This window comes from Mirounga leonina, unplaced genomic scaffold (genome assembly GCF_011800145.1).
Source record: "Mirounga leonina isolate KUSES-001 unplaced genomic scaffold, KU_Mleo_1.0 Mir_152, whole genome shotgun sequence".
In the NCBI taxonomy this organism is placed as follows: Eukaryota; Metazoa; Chordata; class Mammalia; order Carnivora; family Phocidae; genus Mirounga; species Mirounga leonina.
The window spans coordinates 17,405,161-17,426,462 of record NW_023270380.1 but is presented as its reverse complement, the minus strand read 5'-3'; the positions used below and the strand labels follow the sequence as shown (position 1 = coordinate 17,426,462).

The 21,302-nt window shown below is 41.0% G+C and overlaps 1 protein-coding gene across 2 annotated transcripts in view; it reads left to right on the top strand.

The window, feature by feature from the left end:
• ZWINT (ZW10 interacting kinetochore protein) overlaps positions 1-19,555 on the top strand; it is a 50,498-nt gene extending 30,943 nt beyond the window's left edge. Inside the window, exon 9 of one of the 2 annotated variants that reach the window (XM_035008620.1) lies at positions 19,477-19,555. The gene's annotated coding sequence lies outside the window, so the exon portion shown is untranslated. Of the gene's footprint in view, positions 1-10,511; positions 10,833-19,476 lie in introns of those variants that run through there. The other variant, XM_035008621.1, reaches the window with a different exon arrangement.
• Positions 19,556-21,302: the final 1,747 nt, after the last annotated feature.

The window sequence follows — 21,302 nt, the reverse complement described above, 5'->3', positions numbered from 1 at the left end:
TCCTTCCTTCCTTCCTTCCTTCCTTCCTTCCTTCCTTCCTTCCTTCCATTCTTCCTACCTTATTCCTAACTCCAAAGCTATTAAACTTTCTGTCACTAAGTCTCTTATTCATGCACTAGGTATGAGTAACTTACAAATATGAGACCATTTGGCAGCTATCTACAATGTTATGGTAAATGGAAAAGGCTACGTTAGCTCTGGAGACATAACCAAATGATTCCGACCTATTCTCTTTTGCATTCTACATCTCGCATTTTTTTAAGTAATGAGATTATCTAATGTAATAAGTGCACATCATCTGTGGTGGTCTTGGAAGGTATGTGTTGTGTGGGGGGAAGGTGCAGGCAGGTGTCCAGAGAGGAGGCTAAAAGGCATAAAGAGGGTGCTAATATCCTTTACTTGTGGATGAGGGACTTCTTTGCTTTTTTTGGGTCTCCTAGAGCTTGAGGTGAATGATTTCCCTTTCATACCCTTAACATCAATGATTACAATGACAAGCCTGGTTTCAACTATGTAATCCCCTTTGCGTATCTTAGGTGGGAAGGCATAAAGTTACCTATTGCACTTGCAAGATATTGAATACATTGTATTCAGTAAGTCCTCATGAATGAATGAAAGTATTAGGAGTTACTTATAGAAATGTGACATAAGTACGATAGCATCTTTCCTCTCTGCATTGTTCAGTTTTTTGCTGTGTTAAAGTCCCAGAGCTATTCCTCTCCACTGTCCTGCTTCTGCACTTTCCAAGTTCAGTTTGGGTGCAGTTTTTATCAGTTTACACCCCATTCTACTCAGGCTGCCACTCACATTGCAAAAACCATTGCCCATAGCACAACTTTTATTACTGTCTATGAAAAGAAAACACAGATTGATATATCCTCAAACTCTGTGTAACCTATAGAACATGCAGATAGATAACTTATTCATGCAATATGACTTTTTAACTCAAAATACTAATATGAAAAATATGAATAATATGGAAAAAATACGTAAAAGACAGTGAAGCCAGTCCTAATTAGCATTGTCTGAAGACCAGCAGCATGTAACATCTTGATTAATTAATAGCTGTCCTCTTTCTTGATTGCCTTAGAGTAAAAAAAAAAAAAAAAAAAAAACTGCATTTTTGCATATGTGTGCCATGTCATTCACTCCTTTGTTTTCACGTTCCTGTCCCTGGTGTCCGTGGAGCACAGCAAAACTGATTTGTTCAGGTCTTCGCTCGGTCATTAACTTACTGTCCCACCTTCCCCAGTTCCCTGAAGTTCTGTGAATGTCAGTCTCTTCATTCATAAACGAGGTAGTCAGAACTGCACTCTTCTTCATCTGTATGCTGGGGAAACCAGTTGTCTCTCCAACCGTAAAATTCTATGGATATGATGAAATATTATTTGAAATAGACCAATTCATGGTGATGGATGTGGACATTTAAGGTTGCAGGACTGAGCAGGACAAGCATCTCGTGAAGAAATGATTTTGCCTGATAAGGAGTTTTTTGGCCTGGACAGAAAGAATGAAAGAAGGAGGAGATAATATAATGACCCTGCAAAAATAATGAGGATCTATTCCCTTTATCAACAGTGGAGATACTTTTGGGATCATGTTTCCAGTAGAGGGTGGGCCACAGGGGAAGTAATTCCTTTGTAGCCTGTGGGTTTCTCAAAAGAGAACAGAGATCGCCATCTTGATAACTAAAGATTTCAGGGACTGAGAATAAAAAGTGGCTCAGCTCGGGGGGCACAGCAGAGGGTTTGGGCCCCTTGTAGACTTCAGAGTGGCCCAAGAGTCTCTGCAAAACCGGGAGATTTACTAGAGGATGGGTATACTCAAAACTGCCATGCACCTGCTTGGAAGCAGGAATAAAGCCGCAGTGCTGTGTTCTTCATTGTGTTTCCTGATGTGCTTTGCAGTAAAACATGTTTGTCTCTTATGTTAAATATTCCCCGAAGTGCTAGAGGTAAAACCATGTCCCCTCAGAGAATTTCATAGCATCCTTGTCTTTGCTTCAAGTCCCCTGAAGGAGACCTGTGATAAAGATCTGAGCACAAGTAGTTTGTTCAGGTGGTTCTAGGAAGTTTTGGCCTTGAGTGTGAAATAGAGAGGGAAAGGAAGAAAGTCAATACCCAGGGTTTGCTGATGATCGGGGCGGTGATTGGGGGCACCCCACTGTGATCCCCAGGCAATGGTTGGGAACATGTTTAGAGCTGTCCTAAGCAGCAGGAGAGCCAGGGTGCATAGGCATTTTTCAGTTGTGCTGTGTTAGGTTGTTCAGAGGGTGAACTTCCTGGTGCTTCCCCTCGGCCCCACACAGAGTACATGCTTTCAGCCAGAGGCAGCTGACAGAGTCCGGCACAAGACACACTAGTGCGAGGACACGAATGAGAACACGGTCCCCACTTGCGCTCCTCAGACCCATCTGTGTCTCAAATTCTCTTCCTCACGTCTCATCTTTGCTTTAGCAAGATCATGGCCCATCAAGATGTGACATACATACTTACAAAACCTTTTTATTTTGAAATAATAATTGTAAGATCACATGCACTTTAAAGAAATAACACAGAGATCCCATATTTCACTCATTTTTTCCCCAATTGCAGTTAGCTTAGAATATATCGTTAATAATCATTTTTTCCCTTTTATGCCACAGATTCCAGATTTACCTCAACCAGCATCAACACATCTGATGATCTTGGTTGCTTGCTCAGCAAAGTAGTGAAGATATATCACGTTAAAGTATATGAACATCCGGGGTCTTTGCTCCTTCAGACCATGATTTCTACGTTGGCTACTGAAGGTCATCACCAAGGATGGATGTCCTAAGGGGTGCCCACATCAATCTACTGAGCTCAAGATATACACATCTTTTTTTTTTTAATTTATTTTTTATTCTTATGTTAATCCCCATACATTACATCATTAGTTTTAGATGTAGTGTTCCATGATTCATTGTTTGTGCATAACACCCAGTGCTCCATGCAGAACGTGCCCTCCTCAATACCCATCACCAGGCTAACCCATCCTCCCACCCCCCTCCCCTCTAGAACCCAGTGTTTGTTTTTCAGAGTCCATCGTCTCTCATGGTTCCTCTACCCCTCCGATTTCCCCCGCTTCATTCTTCCCCTCCCGCTACCTTCTTCTTCTTTTTTTCTTAACATATTGCATTATTTGTTTCAGAGGTACAGATCTGAGATTCAACAGTCTTGCACAATTCACAGCGCTTATCAAAGCACATACCCTCCCCAGTGTCTATCACCCAGTCACCCCATCCCTCCCACCCCACCCCCCACTCCAGCAACCCTCAGTTTGTTCCTGCAATTAAGAATTCCTCATATCAGTGAGATCATATAATACATGTCTTTCTCTGTTTGACTTATTTCACTCAACATAATATCCTCCAGTTCTATCCACGTCGTTGCAAATGGCAAGATCTCATTCCTTTTGATGGCTGCATAATATTCCATTGTGTATATATATATATATATATACCACATCTTCTTTATCCATTCATCTGTCGATGGACATCTTGGCTCTTTCCACAGTTTGGCTATTGTGGACATTGCTGCTATAAACATCGGGGTGCATGTACCCCTTCGGATCCCTACTTTTGTATCTTTGGGGTAAATACCCAGTAGTGCAATTGCTGGATCATAGGGTAGCTCTATTTTCAACTTTTTGAGGAACCTCCATACTGTTTTCCAGAGTGGCTGCACCAGCTTGCATTCCCACCAACAGTGTAGGAGGGTTCCCCTTTCTCCGCATCCCCGCCAACATCTGTCGTTCCCTGACTTGTTAATTTTAGCCATTCTGACTGGTGTGAGGTGGTATCTCATGGAGGTTTTGATTTGGATTTCCCTGATGCCGAGCAATATTGAGCACTTTTTCATGTGTCTGTTGGCCATTTGGATGTCTTCTTTGGAAAAATGTCTGTTCATGTCTTCTGCCCATTTCTTGATTGGATTCTTTGTTCTTTGGGTGTTGAGTTTGAGGAGTTCTTTATAGATTTTGGATACTAGCCCTTTATCTGATATGTCATTTGCGAATATCTTCTCCCATTCTGTCGGTTGTCTTTTGGTTTTGTTGACTATTTCCTTTGCTTTGCAAAAGCTTTTTATCTTGATGAAGTCCCAATAGTTCATTTTTGCCCTTGCTTCCCTTGCCTTTGGTGATGTTTCTAGGAAGAAGTTGCTTCGGCTGAGGTCAAAGAGGTTGCTGCCTGTGTTCTCCTTTAGGATTTTGATGGACTCCTGTCTCACATTGAGGTCTTTCAACCATTTGGAGTCTATTTTTGTGTGTGGTGTAAGGAAATGGTCCAGTTTCATTCTTCTGCATGTGGCTATCCAATTTTCCCAACACAATTTGTGGAAGAGACTGTCTTTGTTCCATTGGACATTCTTTCCTGCTTTGTCAAAGATGAGTTGACCATAGAGTTTTGAGGGTCCATTTCTGGGCTCTCTCTTCTGTTCCACGGATCTATGTGCCTGTTTTTGTGCCAGTACCATGCTGTCTTGATGATGACAGCTTTGTAATAGAACTGGAAGTCCGGAACTGTGATGCCGCCGGCTTTGCTTTTCTTTTTCAACATTCCTCTGGCTATGCGGGGTCTTTTCTGGTGCCATACAAATTTTAGGATGATTTGTTCCATTTCTTTGAAAAAAGTGGATGGTATTTTGATGGGGATTGCATTAAATGTGTAGATTGCTCTAGGTAGCATTGACATCTTCACAATATTTGTTCTTCCAATCCATAAGCATGGAACGTTTTTCCATTTCTTTGTGTCTTCCTCAATTTCTTTCATAAGTATTTTATAGTTTTCTGAGTACAGATCCTTTGCCTCTTTGGTTAGATTTATTCCTAGGTATATTATGGTTTTGGGTGCAATTGTAAATGGGATCGACTCCTTAATTTCTCATTCTTATGTCTTGTTGTTGGTGTATAGGAATGCCACTGATTTCTGTGCATTGATTTTATATCCTGCCACTTGACTGAATTCCTGTATGAGTTCTAGCAGTTCTGGGGTGGAGTCTTTTGGGTTTTCCACATAAAGTATCATCTCATCTGCAAAGAGTGAGAGTTTGACTTCTTCTTTGCCGATTTGGATGCCTTTGATTTCCTTTTGTTGTCTGATTGCTGTGGCTAGGACTTCCAATACTATGTTGAATAGCAGTGGTGATAGTGGACATCCCTGCCGTGTTCCTGACCTTAGGGGGAAAGCTCTCAGTTTTTCCCCATTGAGAATGATATTCGCTGTAGGTTTTTCATAGATGGCTTTTATGATATTGAGGTATGTACCCTTGATCCCTATACTCTGAAGAGTTTTGATCAAGAAAGGATGCTGTACTTTGTCAAATGCTTTTTCTGCATCTATTGAGAGGATCATATGATTCTTGTTCTTTCTTTTGTTAATGTATTGTATCACATTGATTGATTTGCGGATGTTGAACCAACCTTGCAGCCCAGGGATAAATCCCACTTGGTCGTGGTGAATAATCCTTTTAATGTACTGTTGGATCCTATTGGCTAGTATTTTGGTGAGAATTTTTGCATCCATGTTCATCAGGGATATTGGTCTGTAATTCTCCTTTTTGATGGGGTCTTTGTCTGGTTTGGGGATCAAGGTAATGCTGGCCTCATAAAATGAGTTTGGAAGTTTTCCTTCCGTTTCTATTTTTTGGAACAGTTTCAGAAGAATAGGTATTCATTCTTCTTGAAATGTTTGGTAGAATTCCCCTGGGGCGCTATCTGGCCCTGGGCTTTTGTTTGTTGGGAGATTTTTGATGACTGCTTCAATTTCCTTAGTGGTTATAGGTCTGTTCAGGTTTTCTATTTCTTCCTGGTTCAGTTTTGGTAGTTGATACATCTCTAGGAATGCATCCATGTCTTCCAGGTTATCTAATTTGCTAGCATAGAGTTGCTCATAATATGTTCTTATAATTGTTTGTATTTCTTTGGTGTTGGTTGTGATCTCTCCTCTTTCATTCATGATTTTGTTGATTTGGGTCATTTCTCTTTTCTTTTTGATAAGTCTGGCCAGGGGTTTATCAATCTTGTTAATTCTTTCAAAGAACCAGCTCCTAGTTTCGTTGATCTGTTCTACTGTTCTTTTAGTTTCTATTTCATTGATTTCTGCTCTGATCTTTATGATTTCTCTTCTCCTGCTGGGTTTAGGCTTTATTTGCTGTTCTTTCTCCAGCTCCTTTAGGTGGAGGGTTAGGTTGTGTACTTGAGACCTTTCTTGCTTCTTGAGAAAGGCTTGTATTGCTATATACTTTCCTCTTAGGACTGCCTTTGCTGCATCCCAAAGATTTTGAATAGTTGTGTTTTCATTTTCATTGGTTTCTATGAATTTTTTTAATTCTTCTTTAATTTCCTGGTTGACCCATCCATTCTTCAGTAGGATGCTCTTTAGCCTCCATGTATTTGAGTTCTTTCCGACTTTCCTCTTGTGATTGAGTTCTAGTTTCAAAGCATTGTGGTCTGAAAATAGGCAGGGGATGATCCCAATCTTTTGGTACTGGTTGAGACCTGATTTATGACCTAGGATGTGATCTATTCTGGAGAATGTTCCATGGGCACTAGAGAAGAATGTGTATTCCGTTGCTTTGGGGTGGAATGTTCTGAATATGTCTGTGAAGTCCATTTGGTCCAGTGTGTCATTTAAAGTCTTTATTTCCTTGTTGATCTTTTGCTTAGACAATCTGTCCATTTCAGTGAGGGGGGTCTTAAAGTCCCCCACTATTATTGTATTGTTGACAATGTGTTTCTTTGCTTTTGTTATTAATTGCCTTATATAATTGGCTGCTCCCATATTGGGGGCATAGATATTTACAATTGTGAGATCTTCTTGTTGGATAGATCCTTTAAGTAGGATATAGTGTCCTTCCTCATCTCTTATTACAGTCTTTGGTTTAAAATCTAATTTGTCTGATATAAGGATTGCCACCCCAGCTTTCTTTTGGTGTCCATTAGCATGGTAAATGGTTTTCCACCCCCTCACTTTCAATCTGGGGGTGTCTTTGGGTCTAAAAGGAGTCTCTTGTAGACAGCATATCGATGGGTCTTGTTTTTTAATCCAGTCTGATAACCTGTGTCTTTTGATTGGGGCATTGAGCCCATTTACATTCAGGGTAACTATTGAAAGATAGGAATTTAGTGCCATTGTATTGCCTGTAAGGTGACTGTTACCGTATATTGTCTGTGTTCCTTTCTGGTCTATGTTGCTTTTATTTTTATTTATTTAATTTTTTAAAGATTTTATTTATTTATTTGACAGGGAGAGACACAGTGAGAGAGGGAACACAAGCAGGGGGAATGGGAAAGGGAGAAGCAGGCTCCACGCAGAGCAGGGAGCCCAATGCGGGAGTCGATCCCAGGACCCTGGGATCATGACCTGAGCCGAAGGCAGTCGCTTAACCGCCTGAGCCACCCAGGCGCCCTGGTCTACGTTGCTTTTAGGCTCTCTCTTTGCTTAGAGGACCCCTTTCAAGATTTCCTGTAGGGCTGTTTTTGTGTTTGCAAATTCTTTTAGTTTTTGTTTGTCCTGGAAGCTTTTTATCTCTCCTTCTATTTTCAATGACAGCCTAGATGGATATAGTATTCTTGGCTGCATATTTTTCTCATTTAGTGCTCTGAATATATCCTGCCAGTCCTTTCTGGCCTGCCAGGTCTCTGTGGATAGGTCTGTTGTCAATCTAATGTTTCTACCCTTGTAGGTTACATATCTCTTCTCCTGAGCTGCTTTCACGATTTTCTCTTTGTCTATGAGACTCGTAAGTTTTACTATTAGATGTCGGGGTGTTGACCTATTTTTATTGATTTTGAGAGGGGTTCTTTGTGCTTCCTGGATTTTGATGCCCGTTTCCTTCCCCAAATTACGGAAGTTCTCTGCTATAATTTGCTCCATTATACCTTCTGCCCCTCTCTCTCTTTCTTCTTCTTCTGGGATCCCAATTATTCTAATGTTATTTCGTCTTAGGGTATCGCTTATCTCTTGAATTCTGCCCTCGTGATCCAGTAGTTGTTTATCTCTCTTTTTCTCAGCTTCTTTATTTTCCATCATTTCATCTTCTATATTACTGATTCTCTCTTCTGCCTCATTTATTCTAGCAGTTAGCGCCCCCATTTTTGATTGTACCTCATTAATAGCCCTTTTGATTTCTACTTGGTTGGATTTTAGTTCTTTTACTTCTCCAGAAAGGGTTTCTCTAATAACTTCCATATTTTTTTCAAGCCCAGCTAGTATCTTTAAAGTGATGATTCTGAACTCTCGATCTGACATCGTACTAATGTCCATATTGAGTAGGTCCTTTGCAGTCGGTACTGCCTCTTGTTCTTTTTGTTGAGGTGATTTTTTCCGTCTTGTCATTTTGTGCAGTGGAGAATAGATTAATGAGAGAACAAAATGCTAGCAGAGTAACCACGTCCCCAGAAAATATACTCTAAACAAATCAGAAAAGACCTGAAACAGTGGGAAAAGAAAGGGAAAGAAAGAAAAAAAAGAAAAAGATAAAGATAAAAACAAAAACAAACGAAACAAAACAACAACAACAAAAAAAAAACCAGAATGTGATCAGATATGATCAGGCTGGTATATAGATCAGTGCTACACACTAGATTTGGGGTGTATTTTGGTCTTTTAGAAGAAAGTGCCTCCCAAAATTTTAAAGAAAGAAAAACTTATATATGTACAAAAATAAGGGTTGATATGATGAAGGGATGGAATATGACTGTAAAGATGGAAATTATAAAAAATTTTATAAAAGGAATTGATAAGAGTTGTTTGAAAAAAGAAAGAGGATTTAAAAAAAGAAAAAAAAAGGGAGAGGATGTGATCAGGCAGGGGAATAGAAAACACCATATACTAGAGATTTAGGGTATATTTTTATCTTTTAGAAGAAACTATCTCAAAATTTTAAAGAGAGAACAACTTATATATATATGCCAAAAGTACGGGTAACTACTATGAAGGGATAGAATATGACTCTAAAAATGAAAAATAAAAATATTTTTTTTTAAAAAGGGATTGATAAGATGTTGGTTGAAAAAGGGAAAAAGAAAAATTCAAAAAAAAGAAAAAAGAAAAAAGACAGTTAAAAAAATTAACTTTGAAAGACTAAAGAATCATGGTAAAAAAAGCTATGAATTTTATGTGCAGTAGTCAGTCCCCTAGGGCTGGAGTTCTGCCGTTCTCCTTGATCGGTAAACTTGGTCTTGGCTGGCTGTTCTTGCTGATCTTCTGGGGAAGGGCCTGTTGCCACGGTTTCCAAATGTCTTTGCCGGAGGCAGAATTGCCCCGCCCTTGCCCCCTCCTGGCTAAGTAATCTGCTCGGGTTTGCTCTCCGGGGCTTTTGTTCCCTGGGAACGTTCCGTACAGCTTTGGAGGCGGAGAGTGAAAATGGCGGCCTCCCAATCTCTGCCCTGGAGGAGCCGAGAACTCGGGGCCCCGCTCCTCAGTGAGCCCCCAGAGAAAAGCCGTCAGTCACTCCCGTCTCCCCGGTCTCCGGCCACACTCCGTGCTCACCTGGCCTGTGATCGCACGTTTCTATCTCTGGCACCCGACCCCAGGTGGAGTCTCCAAACCCAGCAGATCCCTGCAGTGCACTCCCGCGGGGCTCCTCCTGGGGGAGGAAGGTGAGTCTCCCCGGATCTTCCGCTTGTTGGGTCCCTGCTGGAGGAGCAGTGGCCCAACTGTGCCGCGGATCACGGTTTATGGCAACCCCGAGCTGAGAGCCCGCCCTGGGCTCTGCAGCCGGCTTCCCTGCTCCGTTACCTGGGAGCTCTGCCACACTCAGGCACCCCCGGTCTTTCTGTGACCCCGAGGGTCCTGAGACCACACTGTCCCGGAGGGTTCCACCCCCTGCTTAGCCACCAGAGTGACGTCTCTCGGCGGAGCAGACTTTTAAAAGTTCCGATTTTGTGCTCTGTGGCTCTATCACTTTCCAGACGTGGCCAACGGAGGCCCCTCCCCCGCCGTCTATCCTCCCGAATATCGCCTCGGATTCACTTCTCCACACGTCCTACCTTCCAGAAAGTGGTCGCTTTTCTGATGAGAGAGTTGTTGCTCTTCTTTTCTTCGATCTCCTGTTCAGTTTGTAGGTGTTCAGAATGGCTTGATCCCTATCCAGCTGAATTCCTGAGAGGAGACGAAATCCAGGTCTCCTACTCCTCCGCCATCTTGCTCCGCCCCCAAGATATACACATCTTTGTCCTTTCTTACCACAGTCCCATCTCCTGACCCGAAGGCTTCATTGTTTCCAGCAGTATAGTATTTTATCTCCTGGCCACCTACACGTCTACACAAGAGAAACCTCAGATAACTAAGTGGTTGTCATAGCTTTATGTTTAGCAAAACTCAAGTCTCTTCTAGGAGGAATGTCCCCCACTCAACCTTCCTCTAAGACAGAACTTGATGGCATAGACTCTAATGTTAGAGGGACAGGAAGTATAGATTATGCCCTGGGTCACTGAGAATGATCGTTAGATGAGCCACTCTTAACCACCATTTATTTCTGTTCCAGAGACACAGGACCATTGATGCACAGGACCCCAACCCCACAGGTGTCTTTCCCAAGCTGGCCATCTCATCTAAGCTGTCTGTAAATGAAGCCCTTCCAACCTTCCAGTATTCTATTGGGAAAGAAGTTTCTGGGTGAAAAGTACATGCTAGAACCAGGCCATCCAATTGTCATGAGCAGTCCAGGTTCTCAGAAGCATCCACTCAAATGTCCCCTGCCAAATCTCGACATCTCAGTCCTCCTTAGCACTGGCAACTTACTGCAGCTCGAGTCCAGCCCCGGTATAACCACTCACTCTAGCATTAAAGTCTTCGTCTTCATTTTTAACACGTTCTACTCTTTGGCTGTAGAAAGAGGAAGGGAAGTTCTTTCAAGCCTACCGAGGAGGCCTTCTGTCGTGCACAGCATCCCCGAGTTAAAAGGCTGGTATCAGCCTGTTTTTTTGTTTTGTTTTTTTTGTTTTGTTTAAGAGCTCTGGCTTACAGTTACTGTTGGCTTAAAATATGATAGGCCTTAGAATACTGTGAAGGCAAATGCAGTTCCTGCCAGACCTCATCCCAGTTCATTAGAGCCGAGTCTTAGAACTTCATTGCTTCAGTAAATCATAGGTTAACACTATGCAGCTTACCATTGGCAATGGCGACCTTGTTAGCATTTTCTGAGAGATCTCATAACCCCATCTTAAAAATCTGACTTCTGATGCCATGTGTAGTATCAGTGGTCTTTATTTGGGTCTCACCAAAAAAGACCCTGATCCATAAATTTGAGTGCAAGTCGTTTATTGCAAGCAGCACTGTGATGAAGTGAGTTGTTTGGGTGGGGAAAGGAAGGAGTTAAGTACAGGTATGCCAGTGACTGCTCCTTCCACAGGTGATTGATTCACACACTTTCTGGAGACCCCCCTGAGCTAGTGTATCTGAAGAACGAGGGACGGTGTCATTCTTGGTGGAGAATTGCTGTGTGACCAGTGTCATCATCTTGCCAATTTGCATATGTGCCCAGAAAACTTCCTTGGGCAAGGGGAGTCCTCATTCATCACACAAAGAACTGCAGTTTCTTGCAGTAAGAAATAGTTGATATGTATAGAAAAGTTATGAGTACAGGGGCGCCTGGGTGGTGCAGTTGGTTAAGCATCTGATCTTGCTTCCGGCTCGTGTCATGATCTCAGTCATGAGACTGAGCCCTACATTGGGCTCTGGGCTCAGTGGGAAGTCTGCTTGGGTTTCTCTCTCCCTCTTCCCCTCCCACTCATGCTCTCTCTCTCAAATAAATAAATCTAAAAAAAAAAGAAAAGTTAAGAGTACATGTGGACATGAGGTCCTTAGTATCTGTTATACCACTCTTTAACCAAATTAATGCAAACTTTCCTGGATGAAAAGTCATCTATTTTAAATATAACAAAGAGAAAGAAGTTATGCTTTATTTTACCCTTTATGCATTCAAGTCTACTGACCATCACTATACTTACGAGGTGAGCTAAAATTTCTAGCATCACAAAAGAAAGCAGTAATCTAGGATCACTGAGAATGTGTGGCTGACTAGAGATTTTCACCAAAATTTGCACCCATTCACCACACAATCCCAGGTGGGAGCCAGGTCAGACCATTTTCATTATGTGATATTAAATTGTGCAACTAATTATCAGTCTCTTGTCTGATGATCCCAAATACCATATATAACTAAAGAAAAAGTAATTATTTTCCGTCTGGTTTCATAAATGGGAAATCTGAATTTCAGACATCTAGTGTCAGCTAGTGACTAATAATACAAGGAAAACTCAGAGCTCTGTGCAATTACCCACTGAAGGCACAGATTTACCCAGGTTTAAATGACCTCAGACACTATCAAATGTATGTGTTCACTACAAGCTCTCAGAGTATTAAAGTATACAGAATATTCTTAGTCAAGCAGTCTTGTTGTACATGGTTTCTAATTATGGAAGCAAGACATCACCATTATCATCAGTCACCTCCACCGCCACCACCACCAGCACGACCATTACCACCAGCACTGTTTCAGAAGAGCACGTATGTGCAGGTGAGAATGGTGAAGACATCCCATCTTTGCACTCAGGCTTTGGGCTCTTCCTACCTGGATTTCTTGTGTCTTTATTTCACCTTTTCAAATGTGGCTGCATTTCTGTTGACTCCAGCTCTGCTGGAAAAATATACATGTTTGTAGTTTGGACCAGTGATTTGTCTCACTAAGTTCCTTGTGTTTTTTGATTTGCTGAAGTACGTTTAAATAACAGCAGTAAGAGTATTCACTCTCAGCACATTCAGTGCTTACTAAGTATAATGCTCTGTTCTCATCATGTGGGATACAGTGGTTAAACCAAAGTTCCTGACTTCAGTGACTTATAATTTAGTGGAGGAGACTGAGCAAACAGTCGGGAAATATGGATTATAACATCCTATCATACTCTGAAGAAAAAACATAAAGCAAAAGTTAAAGGGGTATAATGAAAACTTATATTCAATAGGTGGCCCGCCCTGACAGGGTGACATTTGAGCAGAGACAGGAACAAAATGTGGCAGAAATTTAAATCAGTGACTGAGGGAAGCAGGGTCCTGGCAGGAGGACATAGTAGAGCAGAGGCCCTGAGACAGGACAGTGTGCCATGTCTTTGTGGGAGAGTTTGACATCTGGGATGCTTAGAGCAGAGAGGGAGGATAGAAGTGAAGAATGTTTGAAGAGAAGCTCAGGGCCAGATAACGGGGCTTTGTAGCTCATGGTGAAGAGTTATATGTATTTTAAGTTAGGAAGCTGGTAAGAATTACGAGCAAGGGAGTTGTATGGTCTGTCTCATACCTTAAAAGAGCACGTGGCTACAATTTGGAGAAAAATGTAGGTAAAATGTAGGAAGGCAAAAGGTGATGGTGCTTGGATTGTGTAGTACCATTGGAGATGGTGATAAATTGCCAGATTATGGACAGATTTTGAGATTATGGCTGGCGGCATGTGTTTGTCCTGGGTTCCTGACATGTACGTGGTCATATTAATGTTGTCTAGTCAACTGAGGGTCTGCTCTGGCCCTGCTTTATCCGACAGAATTTATCTAGCCAGGGTCTTGATATTCCTTAAATACTTCTAATGGCACCATGTGGCATATCCAAAGGGATAAATATGATGAGATACAAGAGCTGTCTTGAAACCACATGGAGACTTTCTCAAAATTGGGAATGCTGTGCCAGGAGATGGGAGGATGGAGTCGCTCTACCCGGGTCGACCTCAGACTGCCTGCCACGCCTGCCCTTGTGCGTTTGCTAGCGATTTCCCTGTCCTGCTTGCTGGCAGTGGAGTTTGATGGTCTGTGATCAAGTGTATCGGCTTTACCTTGATGTTCCAGACTTGACAGGAAGAGGGATGCAACCACACAGGCATGGAGGGAGGGCTGTGTCGGGGAGGAGCCTGCTGCACTTCCAGATGGAGGTTAGCCTCCCCATCTGTACCTCCCAGTGTGGATCCCACTGCTCTCACCAATGCATCATGTGCCACAGGAAACCTCTCCCTGATTCTGAGCTTCCCTGTGTTTGGGATCAGAGAATCCTGGAATTTAAGTGCTGGGGAGTGCCTTAGAGATGATTTTATCTGAGAGAGAAGAAAACTAAGGTGTAAATGTCAAGGATAATTCGCTGTTGCCACAGAGTCAAACAGAGGCAGAGCTGGGACCAGCTTATACCTTCAGTGGCTTTTCCTTTAAGAGTCTGGCTGATTATGTGAGATTTAGGCCCGCAGGAGTTGTAAGAGGAGCGCCTTTTGGACTGCATTCCATCTTTAACTCCAGGACATGTAATTATTCACGTGAGTGTGTTATTTTTAGCTTTGACAAAAACAGTTCCATCCAGCTATTTTGGACACTTACCAGAAAATTAGTCCCAGATGTTTCCTTTTGTCTCATTTTATTATAAGAATAGTTTAAAATAAGTCATGATGGAGTCCAGACCAAGATGGTGACATAGGAGGCTCCTGAGCTTCTGTCCTCCCACAGATGCACCAAATACATAGCTCCGCACAGAACATTTCCCTCTGAAATCCTGAAACTAGCTGAGCGGCATAAGAGCACCGAAACATACACAGTAAATACTATAGATCTCAAGGGAGAAATGAACAGCAAGACATTAAGCATAGGGGGTTTCAATGCTCCACACTCAAAATGGATAGATTATCAAGACAAAACCAATAAGGACAAAATGAGGCTTAGTTAGACCAGTTGGACCTAAAAGACACATAGAGAACTTCCCATCCAACAGCAACGGAACACACATTTTTCTCAGGCACATGTGGAACATTATTCAGGGTAGATCATGTGTTAGACCAAAAAACAAGTCTTAATAATGTTTAAAAAACTGAAATTATGTTAATTATCTTTTCTAACCAAAATGGTTTGAAACTGAAAATCAATTACAAGAGAAAAACTAAAAAATTCCCACACATATGGAGATTAATCAACATGCTAGTGAACAACCAATGGGTGAAAGATGAAATCAAAAGGGAAATCAAAAATATCTTGAGACAGAGGAAAATGGAAACAAAATACCAAAACATATAGATGCAACAAAAGCAGTTCCCAGAATTTTATAGTGTTGAATGCTTACATTAAGAAAATGTATCCCAAATAAGCGTATATTTACATTTCAAGGAACTAGAAAAAGAAGGACAAATTAAGGAAGGAAATAACTCAGATCATGGGATTCAATATGAAATAGAGACTAGGAAGATAATAGAAAAGATCAATGAAACTAAGAAACAAAATTGACAAATCTTATGACAAAAAAAATCAGAAATGAAAAAAGACATTATAGCTGATACCTAGAAATAATAAGGATCATAAGAGACGGACTGCTATGAACAATTATGCCATCAAATCAAATTACCTAAAAAGAATGGGCAAGTACCTAGAAACCTACAACCTATCAAGACTGAATCATGAAGAAATAGGAAACTTGAATGGATCAATAAAGAATAAGAAGATTGAAGTGTAATCATAAATTGGATATAGAAGGAATGCACCTCAACATAAGGCAGGTTTCCTCCGGTATCCAAAAGTAGAGCATTCCTGGGAGACCTTTCATAAGCTAAAGTGATTGTAAAGCAAAGAAGCAATTATTATTTCATAAAAGCAAAAACCCTCTTTGAATTTCTTTTGGTTAGCAAAAATAGATACTAATGTAGGTCTTTCTTAAAGCAAAATGGCATCAAGGGAACCTTTGGATGGCAGGGGAAACCTGTATAGGCCATATATGACAAGCCCACAGCTAAAATCTTACTCAACAGTGAAAAGTGGGAAGCTTTTCCTCAAGATCAGGAACAAAAAACAAGGATGCCCACTCCCACTATTTTTATTCAGCATAGTACTAGAAATGCTAGCCAGAGCAATTAAGCAAGAAGAGCAATAAAAGGCATCCAAATAAGAAAGGAAGAAGTAAACTTGCCTCTCTCTGCAGATGACATGATCTTGTATAGAAAAGCCACAGAGACCACCCCAAATCTTAGAACTAACCCATTCAGTAAAGTTGTAGGATACAAAATCAATATACAAAAATCATTTGCACTTTTATACACTAACAATGAACTATCAGAATTTTTTAAAGTCCCATTTACAGTAGCATCAAAAATAATAAAATACTTAAGAATAGGTTTAGCCAAGGAGTGAAGATCTGTACACTGAAAACTATAAAAAAAAACAATGAAAGAAAGATACTTGGTGTACCTAGATTGGAGTAAATGGAAGAATAAATATTGCAAGATTATTATGACTCTCTAGTTTCCCTGAAGTCTCAGGCTCACATTTCTGTTTGCCTTTGCATGGTTTTAAAAAAATGAAAAGGGGCGCCTGAGTGGCTCGGTTGGTTGAGCATCCGACTCTTGATTTCAGCTCAGGTCATGATCTCAGGGTTCTGAGATCGAGCCCCGTGTTGGGCTCCACACTCAGTGGGGATTCTGCTTGAGATTCTTTTCCCCTCCCTCTCTTTCTGCCCCTCTCCCTGTTTGCAAGCTCATTCTGTCTCCCTCTCTCTAAAATAAATAAATAAATCTTAAAAAAAAGAATGTGAAAGTGCAAATTGACTTTTCTTTTTTCCTTTTGTATTTATTTATATTTATATTTTTTGTCATGATAAGTGCACTCTTTAATTCCCATCACCTATTTCACCCATCCCCCTCACCCACCTCCCCTCTGGCAACAAGTTTGTCCTCTATAAGAGTCGGTTTCTTGGTTTCTCTCTCTTGCTTGCTTGCTTGCTCATCTGTTTTGTTTCTTAAATTCCACATGAGTGAAATCATATGATAATTGTCTTTCTCTGATTGAATTATTTCACTTAGCATAATACCCTCTAGCTCCATCCATGTCATTGCAAATGACAAGATTTCATTCCTTCTTATGGCTGAATAATATTCCATTTTATATATATACACCACATCTTCTTTATCCATTCATCTGTCGATGGACATCTTAGCTCTTTCCAGAGTTTGGCTATTGCGGACATTGCTGCTGTCAACATTGGGGTGCATATATGCTTTTGAATTAAGTGTTTTTATATTTTGGGGGTAAATACCTAGTAATATAATTCCTGGATTGTAGGGTAGTTCTATTTTTGACTTTTTTGAGTATCCTCCACACTGTTTTCCACAGTGGCTTCACCAGTTTGCATTCCCACCAATAGTGCATGGGGGCTCCTTTTTCTCCACATCCTTGCCAACACTTGTTATTTCTTGTCTTTTTTTTTTTTTAAGATTTTATTTATTTATTTATGAGAGACAGAGAACGTGAGAGGGAGGAGGGTCAGAGGGAGAAGCAGACTCCCCGTGAGCAGGGAGCCCGATGTGGGATTCAATCCTGGGACTCCAGGATCATGACCTGAGCCGAAGGCAATCGCTTAACCGACTGAGCCACCCAGGCGCCCTCTTTCTTGTCTTTTTGATACAGACATTCTAACAGGTATGAAGTGATATCTCATTATAGTTTTGATTTGCATTTCCCTGATGGGAGTGATGTTGAGTATCTTTTCTTCACAACTTTAAGAAGAAAAGCACTAACTTTAGCTAAGTTTGCCCTTTTGTATCTCATAAATATGGACAGTCTAGGAGCTGGATGCTAAGTAGTGATGAAGCATATAAAGCACACCGAGGCGCTTTTAGAAACTCAGAGGTAAATGGACCTACAGTACAATATGCCATTTCTAGTGGATCGACAAGCTGCCGTCCTGCTGAGGAGGATCTGGCGTGTTAACCATAAGCAAAGGCCAGGTGTGGAGGAATGTGAAGTCTCCCTGCCAAGCTGCAGGCCAGCGAGGGCCGCACAGATGGGAGCCCCACCCCTGAGCGTGACTGTTGGCACATTTGATGCACATTGTCTCCATTTTACATTTGACTCTGCTCATTTGTGTGGTATCTCAGGATACACTTACTTGCCAGTCACACACACAATAGCAAATACTTTTCCCAGTAGCAATTTATAAAAATAATTCAGATGAGAGGCTACTTTCAGAATTGTTAATGAAGTCAGATAAGAGAATGTCAGCTTTTCTTTTCCCCAAACTCACATTCTTTTTACAGTGCCAGAAAGCTTTTCCCAAACTGTCTCGTGCCTAAATGAATACTGTAAAATGGAGCTAACTGTATAAAACAAACTCTAAGGATTAGCATAATGTGGTGTTGGTTCTTAGAGTCCATTGTTTTCTGATATTTTCTACATGACCTATATCTTCATAAAATGAACCCCAGTCAACATGTATTAAGCCAAAATAGCATTGCAGAAATGTGATTCTTTTTGTTTTGTTTTTCATGTTTCCTTTCTCATATCACTTCCTAATTCTAGGACCTCATTAAACTAACTCCCTATGTGGTAGTTCTGTGTTAAGAATTTCTTAACCTCCTTTCCCAGTTTTCTGCTGCTTACACTTCAGTGCAGATGTTGAAACAGACCGATAAGTAAAACATAGCAGCAAAAGTGCTGTGAATAAAAATACAGCAGAGGGGGAGGAGGATTGCCAGGGGAGAAAGGGGGATTATCATGGGATGGGCTATTGGTTAAAGACCTGTTAAATCAGGGCTCTGAACGTCTGTGTTTCTGGAGGAGCTGTGAAGATGGAGTTACCTCACACAGATGTGGAGGGACGGTGTGGAGTGAGGATGTGGGCCACCAGCCAGGAGCTCAGCTTTTGAGATGTGGGGTTTGAGGTGTCTGTTTGAACTCCAAGGGGTGAACGAGCCGGCAGCTGCCTTTGTGAGTGTGCAGATTGGGGGTGAGGTCCACAGTGGAAATCAAATCTTGAATGCTTCTGCAGTAGATCTCATTTGTACCTGTCGGGGTGGATGTGTTTAGTGAGCATAGGAAGAAAAGAGCAAAAACCCAGGAGGAGGCCAACATTTGACTACGGGAGAGATGAGAACTCAGTGCAGAGGATCTGATGGGCGGCCAGTGAAGGACACGGGGGAGATGGGTGTTGATGGAGGGACGGTCTCTTCCGAAGGCTTCTGTTCGTCTAGTGGGGCAGTAGCATCAACCTTTTACACAGTGACTTATGTATCTTATATTTTACAAAAAAAGAAAAAAATATATTGTCCTGGGGGATTGACGTTATCAGCTGAGAATGAGAATTCAAAGGATGTGCTGGAGATTGGAGAAGAGAGAATGGTCTGTAGATGTTGTCAAGGCAGTAAGAATTGTTGAATCATGGAAATGTGGTAAGACTGCCTGCTCCAGGTTCATGAGATGGATTCAGCATTACTCCCCTTGGCCATGTTCTGCCGTACGCGTGCAGACACAGAGTAGGCTAAGGATTGAATTTAACCAGAAGTTTTGACTAAGAAGACACTATGATTAAAAAAAAGTATACCCTTAGGGATTGGAGTGACTGTGTGATTTGCTGTAGCCGAAGAGTTAAAAGTCGTTTTCAGACTTCTGGGCTGAAGCATTTATAAGCAAATTCACATAATTCTCCATGCTTTTTCCTTGATGCTGCAGAAGCTGGCGTGTCATGTTGAAAAGGACTTGGTCCACATGGGAGTGGCCTCGAATGCTGAGCAACCACATGGGGAAAACTTCCCTGGAGAACGCAGATTGATGGAGAATTTTATGAGAAAAGGAATGAACCTTTTGTTTCCAGCCACTGAGCTTTTGGCGATCTTGTTGTCACTGTAATCCAGTGTGTCCTACCTAATAACAAGTCTTGCATGTGGGAGCAAATGGCTGAGGTCAGATGAAGGACGAGATCAGAAGGACCGAGATGTAGAAGCAGCATCTGTGTGAAGATTTAAATCACCAAGAATCATGAGGGAAGAAGTGCTGGAGGAAGTGAGGTTGAGTCAGGAGATAGTGTGATCAAAGAGCGGGGAAGGAGAGGAGCTGAAGGCTCAGGGATGGCTGTGGAAAGTGGGGGTAATGAGGATGTGTGACCCCAGAGCATGGAGGATGGGGGAACTGAGGAAGGCTCTGGAGGGAGCTGTAAAAGCAAATGAAGGTAATCACTAGACACTAATATTAACTTAAAGGGTGTGGCCGTTAAAGAATTGGGTGACTTTTCAAAGGGAATGCATCTGAAGCACATAACCTTTATCAGGATTTCAAGGTCCATACCAAATGGAAACTTTAAAAATGGGTCATTCTCTTGGATTTTTAGACCTTGGAAGCAACATCAGAATATCCTCCCAAAGTAAGCAGTTTCCCATGTTGGAGTCTCCAAACAATAAAAGACTATTTGGACTGAAATTATAATGAGCTCACACAATTTACAAACTTTGACTTCCACTAATTTTGCTTGAAGGTTGTTGTTTTTTTTTTTAGATTAATTCACAGTTGTGCTATTTGTCTTTTTTATGTCAGTTTCTTACGTTATTTGGAAAGAAAAACACAATCTCTATACCTTCTACTCAATTTTACTGTGAAGTTGAAAGTGCTAAAAAATCTCCTTTAAAAATACAGTCTGCCTGATTCCATTTACATGAATTTTTATTCATTACATTTTTTTTTATTTCAAAAACTTGGAGTCATATATTTAACAGTGTGAATCTTTTGTCACTATTATGTAATGATCAGTAGTGCTTCTTTTTTTTTTTTTTTTTTCCTTAAGATTTTATTTATTTGAGGATGCCTGGCTTGCTCAGTAGGTGATCAGCTCATGGTCGGCTCAGGTCATGATCCCAGGGTCCTGCGATTGAGCCCTGCATCGGACTCCCTGCTCAGCGGGGAGTCTCCTTCTCCCTCTGCCCCTCCCCCTGCTTGTGCTCTCTCTGTCAAATAAAATCTTTAAAAAAAAAATTTTTTTTTTAAAGATTTTATTTATTTGAGAGAAAGAGTAAACAAGAATGAGCCTGAGACGCTTAACTGACTGAGCCACCCAGGCACCCCTCAACAGAGCTTTTTAAAAAAAATCCCTAAAAAAATGCTATCCTTTTGCTTTGAATATAGGTAAGAAACTGCTGAAAGTTACCTTTGTAAAAAAAAAAAATATATATATATATATATATATATATATACATTTGACTTCATCAATGACCATGACGTGTGACTGAAATAACTGAAAAAATTCATTGTAGATTCTCATTAAAACATAGTTGAAGTTATTTGAGGTATTAAAATTTTTACAAATAGACTATGATAACAATTCCATTTTTATTTTTAAGAAATGTTTCTTATTTTCTATAGTCCCACAACTATTTCTTTTGCCTTTGCCATTAATATTAGCCTAAGTGGAGGCATACTAGCTGAAGCTTGATCTTCATTCTTTGAGAAATACCTAAAAAGGACCTAATTATACAATACTACTTTATATAAAACATCTAGAACTTATC